General features: G+C 30.3%; 1 protein-coding gene across 12 annotated transcripts in view; it reads right to left on the bottom strand.

The window, feature by feature from the left end:
• by (focal adhesion protein tensin) overlaps positions 1–22,619 on the bottom strand; it is a 352,917-nt gene that overhangs the window by 8,176 nt on the left and 322,122 nt on the right. The gene's annotated exons all lie outside the window — the stretch shown is intronic.

Raw genomic sequence — 22,619 nt, 5'->3', positions numbered from 1 at the left:
AGGGTTAAAACAAATATCAGTGATTTTTCACTAAAATATATTTTTACTATTTATTTAATTACATGTGTATGTATGCTGTATATTCTAGTTCTAAGGCTTGTCCGAACCCAATGGTACATAGGGCACAGTATCGTATATAAGCATTGTTATCTTTATTGTTAAATATAATACAAGAAGGAAAGATGGTCAGCATTGCTTTTCAGGTACCAGTCCAGGTTGATAATATATAAATATTAGAGTAAAAATCACTTATATTATTTTGACCTACCTGGGAATCGAAACCGGGACCTTCAGCACAGAAGCTAAATGAGCTGACCACTGCGGAGGCGGATATTAAAAAATGATACTTTTTGGAAAGACTAAACCTATTTAGAAAGATGTAGAAATTTATACTAGGTTATAAATTGTTTAATAAAAGTATTACAATTTTTACTGTTGTAAATGATTGGTATATTTATTCTAATTTTGGTAATATATATTCAAAGTTTTTGAAAATGTCACTTCCAACACTTTTAAAGATAATAAAGGGTGGGAGAAGATCCTGACATTTACACGGCGACATAAATTTATTATCGTGGGGCATATTTTAATACCTTCGGTTTTCCTGTCAGTATGTTGTCAGTCTGCCACCAAGCAGCCATGTGACCATAAATATCGTATAGTCGCCAAGAGCCATGACACGACACCATAATGTTTGTTTTGCTGTTCGAGGTCAGCCAGGGTACCAACGTTAATGTAGGTACCTACCGCTAACGATGTACAGATTACAGATACATTATTTATCTCGTAATATCCCACGCAGCCCTTTAATATAGTAGGTTTTAAGATTTTAAAACAAAAGAACGTGATATATAATATACTTTTCAAAATATTGAAGACGTACGGGCTGCCTTGGACCGAGGAGACAAATGGATTAGATCTGTGACAATTTCGTTTTATTTTATATTTCATAGTAAAATACTGAATAAATAATGTTATAAATATTGCCTCAAGGGACACAAATGTGAGATAACACTGCGTCCATTCGATGCAGTACCCCATGCTAAAGTGTTTTTAATTAAAAAAAAAACATATTTTCATTGGAGATTGCTTGAAATATAACGAATCGAGATTCATTTATATCGAGTTCAAGCACATGGAGTACTCAGCGACTGTAATTTACTAGAAAGCAAGTAATTTTAAATTTATGAGGTTAGAATGCAGTGGGTAAGAATCTGATAAATCTCTTTTTATGAGGAAATTTTGCAGTAAGGTAAAAATCTTAATGGATCGCTGAAGGCCGAACTAATATAAAATAATAAGTAAATAATAATATAAATATAGACCTAATTTAATAAAAATAATGATAAATAATTCAGGAAAACGTTTGCAGTTTTCAGCAAGACGAATTTTTCGAACCTCGTAGAATCCATCGGGAACATTCGATCGATCTAAATTTCCCTACAAAATATAATTTTACTTACAAGTAATTAAAACGCATGGAGTTCGAAACATATTATACGTAGCATCGATCACGCGCTAAGTTTACAATTTTACCTGATTGAAAATCAACATATGTACATAATAAAGGTTGTACTGCATGAATCCCTTTATGGCTATGTTCTCTCTGGACAACTTCGTAAAGTTAAGCCTAGATTAGCTGAGCTATTATTGTGCCGCGTATTTGTTCCACACACATTCACGTTCAAACACTAATTCAGTGTGTATGTACATGTACATATATAACAATAAATGCGGTAAACCATAAAATAAGTATTATTTTATCCCACAGACACAATGATATTTAACAAAGTTGCTTTACTTCGTATTGTATTGAGGATATCAGCACAAAGTCTACTTATATGGTTTCCTAGCTCAGGCCATAGGTTTTACTAAAAAATATTACATTAATCCTCTGTATTTATTTTTCATGATATAAGAAATGAAAATATTTAGTTGCAACATTCTCCACATAAAAAAGTCACAATAAACTTACATGCTCAATTAATTGATCATTCAATATTGTAGTAAATATAATGCGGATGAGTCCACCAATTATTTAATAATACTTTTTTTACATCATTTTGAGTGTGTCCAAATACTTGTTCACAAAATCTGGATTATCTCCAATTACAGGAGTTATTTTCATATTTTTTGACATCTCATCAAAGAACAAATAACTATGAGTATTTCAATGTTTTAGAATTTAGTACATAAACCATGATGATGACAAAGTTCTTGTCGAAACCGGTTGGATAAAGTGTACCGATAAAAAGTGGTTAAAACAAAGTTGTTTTATTTTATAAACTTAGTATTTTCGATATAATGCCTAAATATTTTAACAAAAACTACAATTAAAACATTATGTCCCCCAGATAAACAAAAAATATTTAACAAAATAAAAAAAAGAAACTGCTTAAAATAAAGAAATAATCCTCTCCATCCTTCAACGTCCCAAGGACTCTAAAGCTTAGACTTAGCTTCACATACGGTGTTTGAAAATGACGCGAATGCATCGAAACGTATGTCACAATAGATTATAAGAAATAATACCATTATATCTTAAGTAAAATTTAATGAAAATTTCCTGTTAATTAATTAATTGCATTGAAACAATATAACATGAGGTTTATTTTCCAAAATGAATTGCAAATTATACTCTCATACTGTGTTGTATCATTTTAAAATGTTGATGACATTCTTACATGCCATTTGTGCATTTCAATGTATTACTTAATTGTAATCGCATCAACACCATATTATAACATATTTCTGCTTATCAAAAGTAAGTCAAGGGAACTAAGTCTTCCTATGTATTTAATAGTGCAATCATGACAAATCTGTAGTAAACACCGACAACTTGACGTAACTAAGTGACCTTAGACAACGAGAAAAGGTTAGGTCCACCTGGCAGAGATCTTGAAAAGTCATAAATGGCCGACACGTGGGACACGACTAACAACCTTAAAGGTGGAATACATTAGATCTGTTTTTATTTACAATATGTACACCCACGTAGCCCGATCGGCTGACCCCAGGTATCCCGACTACGCCATCTCAATTCTGCCTACTCTCAATTGTGCAAAAAAAAGAAGTTTAAAAAAAACCTTGTTCTGACGTTATTGTTACATTAATTATCATTTAAACACTTTTGTATAATTTTTTATAATTTTTGTATCATTAAAAAAGGGGGAAAAAATACCGGCATGGGTTTAAAAAATAAAATAAAAAAATAATGTAGACTTTAATTCGTATGTAAGTATATTTATGTTAATATTTGATATGCAAATTATTGTACGCGTGAGTACATAAAATTTTATAAATTCCTATTATTTTTTGACATCTCAACATAGACGAAGAAGAACATGGAAGTTGGACATTTACGGGGCTTACGACCGTCATAGGCTGGTTCAAGTGATCACTTTACAAGCGTGTAACATTTACCAATGCATTTATTTTATTTTAATAAAATAAAGCATTTCAAAAATAAACAAAATATTTATTTATTGTTAGAAGGAAAAGTGTATTTTTAACAATATCAATTATTAAGAAAAGGTCACACGGGTAAGTTAGGATAGGCACTGCTTTTCTGCATATATGGAATGCACGCCTCTGGCAGGGTGATATTATATAAAAAGTATAGCAAAAAATCTTTATTTATTTTAACTACCCTGGTTATTGAATCTGGGACTCTCAGCACGGTACCCAAACGCGCAAACTACTATACCAAGGAGGCGGTACCAATGTCCAACTAAGTAATAATACACTATTTTTAATTAACGTTTTACTTAGTAAATACAACTCTTTAGTGGTACTTACCAAGTGAAACACTGAAATAGTGTTATTTACTAAGTAAAACATCAATTAAAAATGGATAGATTTTACCACAACGTGACTGCCGAATCAATTAATGAAATAATATACAAGTCTGCGAGATTTTGTTTCATCTTTGTGCCTTATTTCAATTCAAATTTGTAACAGCTGTCAAAAATGTCACGATTTTGGACATTCCAGTTACGAAACAAAATATTTTTGGGGAATTAATTTCTACGAAATAAAAGGATTTGTACAATTCCCGGTGTTTGAGTCAAAATGTTCGTCGTCTCGAGCCGGAAGTCTGCGTGAAGTAATGTGGGTGTGCAGGAACGCCGCTCGCGAAACGGTTTTGGGTCAGAGACTCGATCTCCTAACTCCTCATATGGGAATAGCAGCTTCAAGACAGGCCCCAGGTATGCTGAGACCGTTACCGGCCCGATGGCTGCCGGTTACATTCTTTACTTTACCTACATACATCGAGTATTCGGACAAAATACCCGGTACGTAATACAAAAATGACACTGCTTTGTGTTATCGAATTAGTTAAAATTTTGTAGTTGCGAAAGCGGCGTGGACATGAACGCTGAAGCAAACACAAGAAAAATTGAAGCAAATATTTAATGGGAACTCGCAATCTGGATGATTCAGTATGCGATCGGCTGTGCTGGAAACCGGACGTATATCTGCGCACGATTTAAAAATATATACATTGGAATTTGTTTTTTTTTTAGAATATACCTACATTGAAAAAATAATTTTTATATATTTTTTAAAACAACGCTGAGTAACATGCAATGTTTAAATGAGCCTTTAAGGCTAAGATCTCTAGCAAAATTCAGAACGCATACGGCCGCGCTAGGTGGCGGATGTGCTTCCGCACGCAATTATTTTAGAATATATATTAAAACTTAATTTTTTTAAAGAATACATATTGAAAAAAAAGTGAACTCATTACCTTTCAAAAACTTTTTTCTTTTCAAAACCGTAAATTTACTCCGATGAAAAACTTATTTTTTCAATACAAATACGGTATTTTAAGCAAAAAGTTAAATTACTTACGTCAAATGCAACCTTGGTTTAAAGAAAATTAAGTTGCGATTTATCGTATATTGGGCCTTAACTAGAAGTTTACCAATATCTTTTGAAATATCTAATGTGATTTTCCAGATGAAAGATAAAAGGCGCATAATTTGGCTTACAGTTATTATTAACTTAATAGAGGATAATAATTATAGTCTTTCGCTTGCGAAAATCATCTCATATCTCTGATCCATATCGAGGATCTGATAAAGACGACGATAGGTAAATAAGTAAAAAATTGCCAATAATTAACTCTATGGAACGATAATGAATGTATTATAAAAGCGGAACAGCTGTATATTAAACCAGTTGAAATAAAGATGGTTATCATTCCGCCTATCGGAGCGGAAAATTGCTGCCAATATAGGCTAGGAATAGTTGGTCACAGTTGTTAGAAGGAGAGGTGCAGTCGCCCACACAGCCTCCCACCGTATGCTCGCTATAGGAGTGTGAGACAGCCTTGTATAGGAGTCACTTCTGGAGTACATCTCAGTGTTTGCGTTGCAACAGGAATAAGAGAAATAATGAGATAGGCTTAATGTCGACTGGTGAATATGACGCGTAGGAGCATTCCTTTCGATACGTCCAGTCCTTAATGTAAAATTACTTTCATTCAGGCGATTTCAACGTAATTAAATAATACGTTCGAAGCAGAAATTTTCATCTATACATTAACATATAAATACGTGTACATATAAAGTAGGATCTTAAATAACTATATCAAATGGATAATGGTGATACAATCAGGTTTAAATACAAATTTCATTGATTGATTCGGCAGTCACATTGTGCTAAGACCATTTTTAATTACTTAATACCACTATTGCTTAAAATTTATTGTGTCACGTGTTTCTATGCATTCCGCATCATTATCGCGTGTTTGAAAATGACGCGGAATGCATCGAAACACATGTCATAATCGATTTTAAGAAATAGTAGTATTTACTAAGTCTTACATTAAAAATCCCATAAAAATGGCACTCGATATAATTTCGTTTATTTTAGTTTTAAAACTTTTAACTAATAATTTATAATCTATTATTATTAGGTTAATCTTTTTTTTCAAATATAGATTAATATTTGTTTTGTATTTATATTCCATCATGTAAAACTGATCCATTTCCTTCAATAAAATCTGTGTTGAAAATATTAATATGAAATTACTAGGTAAATCAAGGGAAATGATTCCTTAAACAATGATGATACGTCAGTGTCAGTTTTTGAGGACATGGGGATTGTATAAACGGTGATTTGCTAGTAAAATTATGATTTTATACGGATGTGGGTAAGGTACAGACGGTAAGAATCTGCTTAATATCTTTTTTATAGCATGGACTTTTCATTAAACTACCTAAAATGTTCAGGAAATATGTACTGTTTAGGTTGAGTTAAAAAAAAAATCAGATGTCATTTTATCGGCTTTTCAAATACATACATGTATTTGACGCGCCTTTGAAAATGTCAGCGATACAAGTAGCACCAGAAGAAAATGCGATTTGTCACCGGACAATTGTGCTGCGCGATTATTCATCGTGTTAACGATCCAGAGATGGTATCACTACTATCATGTCTCCACGTATCTATCTAACATATCACTCACTCCTTTCAAGAACGTCATAAATAAAAAAAACTTGATTTTTCAGAATAACGTTTTTAATGTTTAAAAATATAACAATATATTAAAAATAAATATCAAGCCACTTATTGAACTTTTTACTGTGCAACAGATCTTTTTAGGTAAAACCTGAAGGTTTTTTCTCCATTTGAAAAATATTTAACATATTAAAAAATAATAATTAAACAATACCTTTTCTTCAAAATGCAAAAACAACATTTTCTGCCTTGTAGCGGGTAAATATTAAGTTAAAAATATGCCTCTTTTGCTGGGATATAGTACATTTTCTGGGGATTCCGAAAACATGCACAACTGAAAATGTATGATTTTTTATTTATGACGTTCTTGAAAGGAGTGAGCGATATGTCAGAGTACGTCTCGCCTTGATCTCATTTCAAACTGTCTCCAATTTAGCTGGGACCAGAATCGGTCCCATAAACCACGCGCTCTTTGTTTTGCTTTTACGATGAGAAGCAAATCCTTGAAAATGGGAAACTGCAATTTATGTATTTCCAGTCCGACGAATTACAAAATCATTTGACTTTCGGGAACCGAAAAGATTTTTGGCCTCCAAATCTAAAAGATGTTTTGTTTTCGTAATTTGTTTGATTTTCAAGTACGAAAAAATTAGAATGTTTTAAGAAATAAAAACAAACTTTATATTTAAGTTTGGGGTGGGAGACTGTGTGAGACTATCATTCATTAAGATCTTACGAAAACAGCATTTTTATGAAGGCGAATTTTCTAAAAGAAAATATTGATTATATTGGCTGTTATAAAAACAAACCGGTCTAACAAAATCCTTTATAGGTTGAGTATGTTAAATTAGATATTCCTCCCGATTGATAATAGTCCATTTCTGATCAAGTTAAGACATGCATGGATCTAATGTGGTGGGTACCACACATGTATCGGATTATACACCATGTGATCTGGGTGAGGATATGTGTCAAAGAAGAATTTAATGTTTTCTGGTTATTTATTATAATCTATGATATCAAAGTGATATCATAGATGTTTTTTTTATTATATTAATATTTGTATTTTTATTATTCACACAAATATTTCAATATCATACTATTTTTCGAGCCTTAGCGGCTTATTATTAGAAATAGGTATCAAATTGTAGTAGAGTGGGTCCGAACCGAGAAACTCTAACTTAAGAGTCCGCGACACTAACCACGGGACCACAACCCAACATGTAGGTTTTGGTAAGGATAAGCAGTTTTTACAAACATCATTAATCAGATTTTAAAAAAAAAAAATAGTGCTTAAATGTCAAATGAATAATAAAGACGTTTAAAATGGAATTTGATTTTAACTTTGGTCCATAACACAATGCAAAACTAAGTTTTACACTTTGCACTGGGTAATTTGTATCAGGAACGCAGAAACGCAAGGATAAGGCGCATATTTATCCTAGTGAATTTATGATTGGAGCTTGTTACTTGGTAATGTTGCATTGAGAGTGCAATCAAACCATTAAGTGAATTCCTCGGCGTAAATTCCTCAATAAATCACCAGAGTGCTAAATGCATATACAGCAACAAGTGCGAACTTTTATTATTATTGTTATATTCATATAACGGCCCAACGCCTGCGAGACACAACTTCATTTAAAATAAATATCAGGTCATAGTACCGTTGGCCAACTTATCAATAATAAATGTAATTTATTGTCCAAATACTAGTTTAAAAATCTGAATTATCTCCAATTAGGAGATTTAAATTATAAATAAATATATATATATATATATATATATATATATATATATATATATATATATATATATATATATATATATATATATATATATATATATATATATATATATATATATATATATATATATATATATATATATATATATATATATATATATAAATAAATTAAGTAAATAATTCCGCCTCCGTAGTGTAATGGTCAGCATGCTCGGCTACTGTTCTGGAGGTCCCGGGTTCGATTCTCAAGGGGGTTTAATAAATATAAGTGATTTTTTCACTCTAATATTTATTCAATATTACACTGGACTGGTACCTGAAGTGGAGGGCTGATCACCTTTCCTTCATGTGTAAACGATCGAGATAACACTGCGTTTATATGAAGCAGTGCCCTATGCACCATTGGGGTGCGGTAAGGGTTTTATTATAATTATTAAATATTTTAATAAAATTGGGTTTTCTGTTTTTTTTTGTTGGATTAACATGAACGTAATTCATTTAATTTATTTTTTAGCATTTAATTTAATGTTAAATTTAATGTTTTCAATGTTTTTATATCCGTAGGAAGGTTATTTAAGTACTTGGTTCCCAAATATTTTAAGTTCTGTTGTTCTGTTGAAATTGATTGGTATACATTTGCATTTTGATACACATATATAAGTATTATTTACAACATTTTGTAACAACTCCTATTGGAGATAATCAAGATTTGTGAACAAGTATTTGGACACACTCAAAACGTTGTAAAAAAATTAACTGGTCAAATTATAAGCTAAAATAATAAAAATGAAAGTGATATTTTCCGGCGTTTCTCATATATGTGATTATAATCCAAAATTCGGACCTCACATACTAATAAAAGAATTTCTGTTCAATAATAAAGATTATTTTTATCTCACCAATAGATGCCTCTAGTGAAGCTGTAGGGATTCAAGACAAAAATTGGTTCATATATAGAACTTCCAAGAATTTGAGTAGTGTGGTTGTCTATAATGGGTAGAATTGGTGAATGTAACACGTGTGTAAAGAGATCACTTAAACCAGACTCTGACGGTCGTCAGACCCGTAAATGCCCAGACTTCCATATTCTTCTTCATCTTTGATGAGATATCAAAAAATAAATAAAATATCAATTATGTACGTAAAAAAATCATTTTCTCGAAATGTATTTCACAATAAATGGTAACTTCATTCCTATTTTATGTAAAGATAAATTTAAATATTATATATTCTACAATATTTTGATTGCAACAGCACTGGAAATAACTTAGATTTTTAATTAATATCTGAACAGAAACGAAGAAATTATTGTGAAAGAAATATGAAAATCTATTATTTATGATGAACATGTTCAGTCGATCAATATGATCAGTAAATCAGTTTTTCAATATGAATCTATAACACGATGAAACAGGTAGATCATTCCTCACCGCAAACTTGTTCCGATAGCAAATTGTCATTATTATAATTCAATGATAATACGACGCCAACGCAACGTATTGAATGTATGCATTCAATTATTATTATTATGAGACAGGTGTTTTGCAATTATAATTAACAGATTTGAAAATATTTTTATGTTTAGATATGACTTATTTCGTATCAGCTATCGTATGCAGATATAATATTATGGTTTCTAGTTGAATACCACTTTAATTTATCAGAAGGGAAGCAAGATGAAAGCGGATTACTTTTAACACAAATTTATTTAGTTCTATCAAATTACAATCAAGAAAATACTTAAGGATAATCGCGTGACTCTAATATGAGAACAGTTGAAGTACGTGTCGATCTGAGGACGGGTGGCGACGAAGTGTGGCGGGCTCGCTCGTTCCGTTCTTTTCTGGTCTCGTGAAGGTAGCTCGCTACGTTGAGCTTGAGTTGCCATATTCGATGTACATTATATGTGTGGGTTGCCACAATATTACTCTCTCAAATTATTGTGTGGTCCATGAGCATATTATTTTTTTAAACAAATTGGCGTTCTACCCTCTCTGCCTACCTCTGCGGGGAATCGGCGTGATGGTTAGTTATTTTATTTTACTTTTTAAAAGAGAAAAGTTGGTGTTTTTATTATTTACAAAAATACTTCAATTTCATACTAAAATATTTATGTGACCCCAAGCGGCTCATTGTTAGAAATAGGTATCATATTGCGGTAGAGTGGGTTCGAACCGAGAAACTTTGACTCAAGAGTCTGCCACACTAACCACGGGACCACAGCCCGACACAGTTAGTTAGTTAGAGTTGATAATAATGTTTTGATTTGAAAACAGATTTCCTTAAAACCGAGATTATGATTAAGAGAAAGCTTTTTGACCAATCGATATTTTCGACCTATTTAAAGCGTCTATAGGTGAATTTAAATATTACACGAGTCTTAAGTAGGTACTTTTATAATTTTTATAACAATTTTATAACAATGATGACTTATTTAAATGCAGATAAGCTTGTTTTTAATTCCTTACCAACAATTTATAATCTAATTTTTCTCAAATTGGCAGGTATGATGTTTTAAAGGGAAGGGCTAGTTGAGTTTGAGAACACCATTGATTAGTTTACGTGTTTTATGTCCTACAAAATAACCTTTCAGCAAAATCGGTAAGGACATAAATTGGGTTTTCGTAACCACGATTCCCCATGTTTACCACAAAGGGTTGAAGCCAAATGATCTGTGACGTTTAATGTCCAATAAAGCTGGGTTCACAACATAATTGGAATTCTTGCGAACGACAAAAGAAATATTACATAGAGGCAATAGCCTTTGGTAATATAAATCCACGAAAAATTTTTAATGTTGCCCTGGTATGCTGAACAGCACATCGGAACTGATATCCCTTTTCGACAAAATATTTTTAAAAATATGACATAACGTTTTCAACAAATCGATAAATCAGGATTTAACTTAAGGCAAAATAAAGTAATAGGTAAATGATCAAGAGTTAATTTTATGAAAATTGTAAAATGTATATATTCTTAATTTTTCTCTCTTTTTGTGTGTGTATTAGGTTAAAATGGTTAAAAACAACCAAAAATGTATTAAAAAAGAACTCCACCGACAAGACACACAAGGTAGCTTGGTGGGTCTTTGCAATATAATTTTTTAAATATGTTTAAAATTGTGATTTAAATAAATGTCCACAATTGATGTTAGTAAAAAAAACTTAATGATTAGATATGATATGACATCTTACGCTTTTGATAATTTAGAAAACAGGAAGTTTTTTTTCAATACTTACTAATATATTAATAAAATTACATACAAAGTTAGGTGTTTTTAGATGGTCCTGGAAAATACGGTATTATTGTATCTAAATACGTAGTATTTTTGTATCTAATTATGTCTTTTTATTTTCAACATTTATTTTATTTTATTATTTTACCCCGTTTATCGAGTTTTTAATAATTTCTTCCAGTTCTAGTTTATTTTCAACAGCTAATGTAACATCGTTTATTTTTAAAGATCTATGAATGAGCTTTTAGTTAAAAATTTAATAAATATTTTGAGAAAATCGTTTGGCACTCAAATATTGATAATAAATTAATGAAAATATTTATTATTTATATGTATTTTTGGATTAATTTCCAAGAAAATACCAGATTTCTAATAGCTGTTGAGATAAAAACAAGATGGTGGAATCAACATTGAAATAAAACGTTGGAATTATAATTCGTTGCTGAGTAAACTTGTACCACCATTCATATGCATATTTTATAATAAAAGTTTAGAATAAAATGTCCAAATATTTCCTCTATTGGCATTAGAATAACTCAAAAATATTTTATTATTACAAATTTAGTAAGTTATGACACGGTAATTTGTTTCATATTCATATTCATTTTATGGCGAGTTTTATATATATTTTTTCTATAAATCCTACAAGCATCATGTAACGACTGCTTACTTAAAATTTATTCGGTTATCGTGCCCAAAATTTGGATTTTTATATTTATTTAAATATTATGTATGAAATGTCATTATGTTCATAAATATGTAAATTTAGCGTTACGACTAAATATTTTTATGAGGAATTTTTCACAACATGACATTATAAAACGTAGATGGAATATTAAAAACAAACAAAAAATTTGTTACCCAATATACAATATGACCTTCGTTGTTTATTTTGTTTTAAACTTTATAGCTTGTAACAAAGGATTTTCTATTGATGATTTAGTTTTTAATAAATATTTAATTTTACATATATGACATGCTTTTGTACACTTTTGAGTGGAAAAACCAAAATATTATATGTATGCTTATGATATATTACATACATACGTGAAGAATATACTTATATTTAAATTTATATTTAAATTATTTCTTGATTTAGCATTAAAATTGTGGAATAACAACATGATTTGAATGTATATATTTTTTTAATTACACCTGTATAAAACCACTTTTGTATTTATTAATGTAAACACGACTAATTTCGAGAACTATAGATGTTCTCATCAACATGTGAAAACCAAAAAAAAATAGTTTGACTTCGTTTGCATTTTTATCCAGTTGATGAAAATATTTATATATATGAAATGTAAATGAAATGTTTAGAACTACAGATGTTCTCGAAACTAGTCGTTTTTAAATAAATTGTAACGTTTATATCCGGATCGAGAAAAAATAATATTTTCGCTCTTTTTCGTATAATTTTTATTATTTAGAATTTTTATTGCATTTTTAAATTAAGGACTATTAAAAATGTATCCTCCAAACACACTCGTCATTGTTAAATTTGAATTTAAATTTGTCACGAATATTTTCCAATTTAAAAAAGGTTAATACTTATGGTGTAATCTTTAATTGACTGATGTAAAAACACCAAGGAGGACCATATTTATACATAAATAAATTATATTTCATAATCTCGTTAAATATTGAAGAGAGACTTTGGACCCGATTTTTGAACACACAAATGGGTAAAAAGCGACGGTAATTTAAGCGACTGTAATTTACTTGAAAAAAGGTTTTAAATAGGTGTATTTTCTTTTTTGTATAGACTTATCTTTAAACGGTCAAACTTTAGACAGAATGACAGAATCCTTCTAATAATCCTCGTTTATCAATTAATCCTTGCGTTAATTAGACTGAAAATAATTCAACAGAATTAGTAACTAATTTAATATCTCTATTAAGTGATACAATAATTTATCTCAATGTTCTTGTAATTGATCTGATGACCGTGAAACTATTGGTGTTGGCGTCATCTCTCTCCCACACATTGCACGATACGGCATCCACGTGTTGAGAAAAACACCTGTGATGTACCTATAGTCGCACTCTTCTATCGTCATTATAAGTGTTCGTGATCGAAGGAGAACCATCACATTATGATGTATCTCACATTTTATCATACGTTAACAATTTAAAGGTGTCTCCATTTACACTTGAAGTGAAATACCATATGTATCGTTCTTCCCTATTTTATAAAAGAAGATGGAAGTCTGAGCATCCTAGGGCTTTAGCATTTGGCTGGCTTAAGTGATCACTTTATTGACACACCTTTAACCCTTAATAACTAAACATTCGTCTGGGGGACTACGTAATTAAAAACGTGAAGCTTATCAAAAGTATTTATTAAAAATAGGAACCGGTTACGTGACACTTAAGTTTGGTTTATTAGGAATGAATGTAAGAGACATTTAACAATAAATCACTATTCCGCACAGCTACTACATACATATCGCTCACTCCTTTCAAGAACGTCATAAATCAAAAAACTTGATTTTTCAGTAAGAACGTTTTTAAAGTTTAAAAATAATACACAATATATTAAAAATAAATATCAAGCCACTCATTGAACTTTTTACTGTGCAACAGATCTTTTTAGGTAAAACCTCAAGTTTTTTCTCCATTTCAAAAATATTAAGTATATTCAAAAAAATAATTACACAATACCTTTTCTTCAAAATGCAAAAACAATACTTTTTGCCCTGTAGCAGGTAAATATTAAGTTAAAAATATGCCGCTTTTGCTGGGATATAGTACATATTCTTGGCATTCCGAAAACATGCATAACTGAAAATCGACGATTTTTGATTTATGACGTTCTTGAAAGGAGTGAGCGATATGTCAATATTGTGTGATCCACAAATGGCGTTGTATCTTCAAATATAGTTTAGTCATCTATAGGTTTAAATTGACATCTCATCCGTTGGGTGAATAATCCAATGTCTGATTTAATAAATAATAATATTTTGTTAACACTACCCTACTGGAATATAATTATATTTGTGAAGATAGCTTTGATAGATAGAATCCACGGTTAATATAAATATATCCAAAAATTACTCATTTTTATTTTTGAAATTGAATTTTTCACACAGGATATAAGAAAAATACATATTTGTCTTAAAAATAAAAGTCATTATTTGGTAACGAGCAAGCATGTTATTGTATAATATTTACATTGACTTTAAACAGTATTATTATTATTGTTATACAATATTTAACGAACATAAGAACATTTAACGAACGAACGTGTTTTGAAGAAATGGTATTTTTGACAATTTTGGCATGTTTGTATTATACATATTTGAAGTAAAAACGTTTCTATGCTATTTGCAAATTATACAGATTGTGATAAGTACATTATTCATAAATAATAATAATAATTTTTTATTTGTATCACAGACATGTATTGTACTCGTATATCTTGATAAAAATACCCCAATAATTAAATCCAGTATTTGTGTAAATACATTTTTAAATATAATTAAAATGTAACTTTGTTTTAAAATCAGTATATTTTTTTTATTAAAAATTAAATTATTAAAATCAGTATATTACGACTGTACGTTAACTATGAAAAAAAATGCATCAACATTCCCATATATTTCGTTGATTTTTTGTCGTTTTGTTTATGTTGCAGATTATCTAATATGCAATAATTAAAAAATAATATTTAATAAAATTTAATCATTATTTGAATATTTGAATATTTATAATTTATATTTGAAGCACTAACTTTGTGATTTTTCATTTTATACTTAAAATGGAACTTTGTTTTAAAATCACTACAAATATTTTATTATAACTTAATTATAATGTCTACCGGTTTCGAAGCTAACCGCTTCTTTATCAAGACTGATTAATACTTATTAGTACTAATCAGTCTAGATAAAGAAGCGGTTAGCTTCGAATCCGGTAGACATTATAATTAAGTTATAATAAAATATTTATAGTGATTTTAAAACGAAGTTACATTTTAATTATAAAATGAAAAATCACAAAGTTAGTGCTTCAAATGTGAATTATAAATATTCAAATATTCAAATATTCAAATAATGATTAAATATTATTTTTAATTATTGCGTATTAGATAATCTGCACCATAAACAAAACGACAAAAAATCAACGAAATCTATGGGAATGTTGATGCATTTTTTTTTCATAGTTAACGTACAGCCGTGGTCGGTCGATTTGAAATCCGCGCGCGGCCGCGTTCCGAAATAAGTGATAAAAAAGTGTTCTATGGGATAAAAACCTGATTAATATCATAAAACAAATTTAAATCATTACTACGTATCGCGTATATTTAATAGATATTCTTTATAATTTTATAATCTTGTAAAACATTAAAAAAAAACTCAAATTAAAAACCCGTGGACAAAGAAGTGTATTCGGGGATAAAAATTAGATTAATAGTATTTAAAAAAGTTTGAATTATTACAACATACCTTGGGTATTCAAAAATTATATGATAGATATTTCGGATAATTCTAAAATATTGTGAAATGATTTTGAAAAAAAAAATTGACAAAAAATTGTTATATTTTAGATAATAAAAAACAACCTGCGTACTGAATAAGGGACACACAAGTGTTTTTGGGGGTAGAAAGATAAATAATATTTTTTTAAAGTTTAAATTATTAATACGTTTCTTAAGTATTCAAAAATAATATGAAAGATATTTCGCATAATTTTATAATCTTGTGAAATGATCCTGAAAAAAATACCATTTTTTATACTTTCGATTGAAAAACCCGTTTATTGTGATAACGGACAAAAAATGTAATTGGGGATAAAAATTAAATAAACAATATTTTAAAAGTTTGAATTATTACAACGTATCTTGCATATTAATAAATAATATGATAGATATTTCGCATAATTTCATAATGCAAAAAATTACTTATGTTTTCGATTTAAAAAATCGTGTGATAAGAGACAAACAAGTGTATTTGGGGATAAAAATTAGATAAATCCATTTTATATAGATATTTCACATAATTTTTTAATCTTGTGAAACGATCTAAAAAAACGGTAAAAAATTACTTACTCGTATGTTTTCGATTTAAAAACCCGTGGAATGTAATAAGAGACACACAAGTGTATTCGGGGTAAAAATTTGATAAATCCAATTTAATAAGTTTTAATTATTACTTCGTAGATTACGTATTAAAATATAATATGATAGATATTCCGCATAATTTTATAACCTTGTGAAACGATCCAGAAAAAAAATTGCCATTTTTTTCTATTTTTGATTAGAAAACCCGCGTATTGAAATAAAGGACAGACAAGTCAGTTGTCCAAACTCAAAACACAGTAAATGACATTTTTTTGTAGTACGTTTTTTTTGCATTTTTGGACTAAGTAGATTTTACTTAGTCCAAAAATACAAAAAAAAAGTACTACAAAAAAATGTCCCTTACTGTGTTTTAAGTTTGGACAGCCGAAGTGTTCTAGGGGATAAAATTAGGCAAACAATAAAAGAAACAAAGATCGAATCATAACAACGTGTTGCGGGTTAAAAAATGACATGGTAGATATTTCGCATAATTTTATAATCTTGTGAAATTATCCTGAAAAATAATGGCCAAAAATTTAAATATTTTCGATTCAAAAACGTGCGGACTGTGATAAAGAACAAAAAACGTATTTTCGGGGATAAAAGTAAGATAAATATATTTTTTTTAAATTTAAATTATTAATACGTTTCTTGCGTATTCAAAAATAAAAATGATAGATATTTCGCATAATTTTATAATCTTGTGAAATGATCCTGAAAAAAAAATTTTGGCCTATTTGATTAAAAAACTCACGTACTGAAATAAGGGACAGACAAGTGTTTTATAGGATAGAAATTGGATAAAAAATAAAGAGTTTAAATTGTTACTGCGTGTTGCGCGTATTTTTTTTTTAGATATTTCGCATAATTTTATAATCTTGTGAAACGATCCTATTTTTTTTCTTCATTTTTTAAAAATATTTTCAGTGTTATACTTTGCTGTAATATAATAAATAAATAGTTAATACACTACCCTTGTAAATAGTGCACATGTAACTCCAGTAAATGTTTTTTGTTATTGATTGATGCTTAAAATGTGCCCGCATCAGAGCATCATTGTTTAAATTCGCGTAGTTTTGAGGGAAAAATAACCGGGAATCTATAGTGTTAAAAATAGTGTTTTTTAAACTGTTTATAAGTGAAAAGTGTATAAAAAGTGTTTTGTTTTATAAAAGGAGCAGCATTATTCATTCCGGGTGAAATAAGTTCGAGTTTCAACAACAGTTCAGTAAGTGAATATTAATTTATTTTGGGTTTTAATTTAATTATCGTATCATTGAACTACATTTATTTTTCAAATTTGTATTAGGATATTGATAACAACAAATGAACCATACACCCTTTACATTTTTATATGAACAAAGAACTTAAAATACAAAAAAAAAACAAATGAAAAATAAAAAAATGCCACTTTAAGATGAAAATATGTCCCCTACACATACAACATGATTCCTGAACTTTATATGATATATCGCTCACTCCTTTCAAGAATGTTATAAATCAAAAATCGTCAATTTTGAGTTGTGCATGTTTTCGTAATGCCCAGAAAATGTACTATATCCCAGCAAAAGCGGCATATTTTAACTTAATATTTACCCGCTACAGGGCAGAAAGTGTTATTTTTGCATTTTGAAGAAAAGGTATTGTTTAATTATTTTTTTAAATATGATAAATATTTTTCAAATGGAGAAAAAATATTCAGGTTTTACCTAAAAAGATCTGTTGCACAGTAAAAAGTTAAATAAGTGGCTTGATATTTATTTTTAATACATTGTATTTTATGTTTGAACTTTAAAAACGTTCTCCTGAAAAATCAAGTTTTTTGATTTATGACATTCTTGAAAGGAGTGAGCGATATGTATAATGTTTATTTATTTATTTAAAAATCAGTATGGAAAAAATACAATATCCCAACAGACGCAAGGAAGTTGAGATGAGTATATAGTTGTTTGAGCATTTAAGGGGTAGTCATTGGATGGTTAAGGTAATCACCATACACTGCGTATAAAAGTGAGTATATCTGAATATATTCCATTCAATTGGAACGTTTCATATTTCATATGCAAGTTTCAGTTAATATCTAATTTTAAATATCATGCAAAGTCAATTGATGAATGTCCCACAGTGTAATAAAGTGATCTCTAAAACCAGTCAACGATGGGTCGTAAGCTGTAAAAGCGTAGATTTTCATATTTCTTTCACAATAATTTCTTCGTTTCTATTCAGATATTAATTAAAAATCTTGAAATAAATAATTCTTGTAAAGTTATTTCCAGTACTGTTGCAATCAAAATACATAATGTAGAATAATATTTAAATTTATCTTGACATAATATAGGAATAATGTTACCATTTATTGTGAAATACATTTCGAGAAAATGATTTTTTTACGTACATAATTGATATTTTATTTATCGTTTACATTCAGACCCGTAGATGGAAACATCTGCAGCTTCTGAAACTAGTCGTTAAAATAAAATAAACATAACTCAAGTGGTGAAAAACAAGTGGGTCTTCATTTAGAATTTGTATAATTTATCATGTTTTTATATATTTATTACGAATTGTTTTTTCATTCTGCGTTAAAAATTGAGTTAAAATGATTAAAGAAACACTTGTTTTTTTACCACTTGAGTTTATTAATGACTACTAGTTTCGGAAGACAAACTTCCATCGTCAGGTCTGAATAATAATAACTAGTAGTCATTAATGTGAAACTCGAGTGGTATGAAAACAAGTGTTTCCTTGATCATTTTAACATGTCTTACGACATAGTAAATGCCGAAACAATAAATAAAATAATTGAGTAAATAAACATTAGATATTTTGTGGGTTTATAGACGAATGTAAACAACATATGAAATGAAGCAATCTTCAATCGTAAGCAGACGACATTGGAAAACCTTTCTTTGACTTTCAAAATCCTGTTCTCGTTATAAAATAAAACCAGTTTCATGCGCTCTACGAGTTAGTTACCAAAAAAAGGATTCAATATGCTAATACCAAGATAGGTCTGTGAAAACTAACATACCTGTATAAGCCAAAAACCCGAATGTCCCATTCCAAGGATGGAAAACTATCAATAAAGATATATTCCTTTATAAGATACATACGTTCATATTCACACAAAAGACTAATTGTGTTATTATTGAAAACTATTAATAATTATGCATTTAAAAAAAAGCTAAGTCTTTTGATAATGTACAATATATAATGTAATAAGCAAAAAGCTATATAAGGTATCGAACGTATTGACCAATATCGTTTTTGGTCGGATGGAAGATATTGCTTTTTACCAATAAGCCCGATAATATACATATTTCTTTTAAATAAATAAATATATATTATGAGTTCCAAAATTTGTGTAGTTCTCGTTGTCAATCATGGATACAATGGTAAAAGTTACATGTGTATAAAGTGTTCGCTTAAACCAGCCTGTGACAAGTCGTAATCCCTGTAAATACCCAGACTTCCACGCTCTTTATCTTTGTTAGATGTTTATACAAATAGTATTATTTTGTTGTTTTTTGTTTGGTGGAATGAGCAAAAGTAGAATTTTCGATAGAAGGATTAAGTTATTGGAGTATAGATCGTGGTACTCGGATAATGGAAGGGCGGCAAAAGAGGATAAAAGTGAAGTCCCGTTTGAACTGTGCTAGTCTGGAAGTTGGAAGTTGGCCATCCACAATGATGAGGAGCTCAACAAGCTGCCCTCCAGCGTGACGACCATCGCTCAGGAAGGCGTCCTGCCCAACACCTTGGCCATTCTCCAGCCCATGGGATCAAGAGGAAGGCGTTTTAATTTGTCGGCTCATCTTTTCCCCGCTCCAGACTCGACGGCCCGAGACCGATGGACGACGTTTTAATCCATTTATTTTTTGTATATCATTATCATCATCATCCTATTATTATTATTAAAATCCATGTCTTTATAAGCGCCCTTGAGGTAGTATTTTATAATATGAAAATGACACTATACAAATTATCCAAATTATTATTATTATTATTACTACATAATAAATATCTAATATCGCTCACTCCTTTCAAGAGCGTCATAAATCAAAAATCGTCAATTTTGAGTTGTGCATGTTGTCGGAATGCCCAGAAAATTTACTATATCCCAGCAAAAGAGACATATTTTTAACTTAATATTTACCCGCCACAGGGCAGAAAGTGTTATTTTTGCATTTTGAAGAAAACGTATTGTTTAATTATTTTTTTAAACATACTAAATATTTTTCAAATGTAGAAAAAACCTTCAGGTTTTACCCAAAAAGATCTGTTGCACGGTGAAAAGTTCAATAAGTGGCTTGATATTTATTTTTAATACATTGTATTATATTTTTAAACTTTAAAAACGTTCTCCTGAAAAATCAAGTTTTTTGATTTATGACGTTCTTGAAAGGAGTGAGCGATATGCGCATGTGAGGAGAATGGAACCATTCAGACTCCCCCACATCGCACTGTACGTCCAACCCCATGGTAGACGACTCCCGGGCAGACCCCCAAAGAGATGGGTCGATAGCTGGGAATCGACGTCGCAGGAGGTTAATCCCTCTTAAAAACAGGCCGCAAGGCCTATAATAATAATAAGAAGAAGAAGACTATATAATAGACATCCATACCAAGAAGAGGAAGAAGAGATGATACGAAATTCAATACTGATCGATTGAAATATTAGTGCGTTTATTATTTTAGGTATTATGTGTTGTAAAAACATTGGTCTTATTATTTTAGCATTATCAATAAAATTAAGAAAGGTGTGTTGAGATGGTTTGGACATGTAGAACGAATGAGTGAGGAAAGAACGGTAAAACAAATTTATGAGGCGAATGTTAGTGGGAAAAGAAGCAGAGGAAGACCGAGAAAAACATGGCACGATCAGGTATGCCAAATACTTGAAAGTGGTCAGGTTAGGAGTCGTAACAATCGGCGGGTATGTATGAGGAGATGCATGAACGTGGAAGAGGCGAAGAATGTTTGCAAGGACAGAGTGGTGTGGCGCTCTATTCTCTCTGCCTAGCGGTGTGATGGTTAGTTAGTTAGTAAAACATTGGTCTCATCACGCGACACAATGAGATAAAAAAAAACTAACTAACCATCACACCGCTTCCCCGCAGGGGTAGGCAGAGAGAATAGAGCGCCACACCACTCTGTCCTTGCAAACATTCTTCGCCTCTTCCACGTTCATGCATCTCCTCATACATACCCGCCGATTGTTACGACTCCTAACCTGACCACTTTCAAGTATTTGGCATACCTGATCGTGCCATGTTTTTCTCGGTCTTCCTCTGCTTCTTTTCCCGCTAACATTCGCCTCATAAATTTGTTTTACCGTTCTTTCCTCACTCATTCGTTCTACATGTCCAAACCATCTCAACACACCTTTCTTAATTTTATCGATAATGCTTATCTCAGCTTTGCATTCTTTCCTTATTTCACTATTCGCACATCTATCATACATCGTTTTGTTACACATTCTTCTGAGAGATCGCATTTCGACTGCATTCAGTCTACTTTCATCCTTCTTTTGCCAACTCCATGTTTCACTTCCATACATTAGAGTTGGAACCAGGACTCCGTTGTGCACTGCCAGTTTAGCTTCCGCTGATAGGTTTTTATTTGCTATAACAATGAGATAATCTGTACAAATATAATTGATTAAATATAACATCACAATGGAACACTTCCGGTACCATTCCTAAACATGTGGCTCAAACAGTAAACAGCCAGTGAGGATACAGTTTTGCATTGGCTCATAATTATTTACTTAGTGACTAAATTACCAAGAAATCGTTGGTTCAGAATTATTATTCATATATGTCTCATAGAGCAATACTGCTGAAACATCTGGGAAAAAATAAATATCTAACCATCGAACGAAATATATTATTATTAGCATCCATCCTTCAAAGCGATGAAAGGAGAAAATGCGATCCCTCAGACGAATGTGTGGCAAAACGATGTTTGATAGATGTTCGAATGACGAAATAAGGAAAAAATGCAAGGCTGAGATAAGCGTTATCGATAAAATTAAGAAAGGTGTGTTGAGATGGTTTGGACATGTGAAACGTATGAGTGAGGAAAGAACGGTAAAACAAATTCATGAA

This window comes from Brachycentrus maculatus, unplaced genomic scaffold, assembly GCF_059751285.1.
Source record: "Brachycentrus maculatus isolate JH-2025_06_01 unplaced genomic scaffold, ASM5975128v1 h1tg000097l, whole genome shotgun sequence".
Lineage (NCBI taxonomy): Eukaryota > Metazoa > Arthropoda > Insecta > Trichoptera > Brachycentridae > Brachycentrus > Brachycentrus maculatus.
Note: the sequence above shows the minus strand (reverse complement) of the source record. Positions and strands in the feature narration are given on the sequence as shown.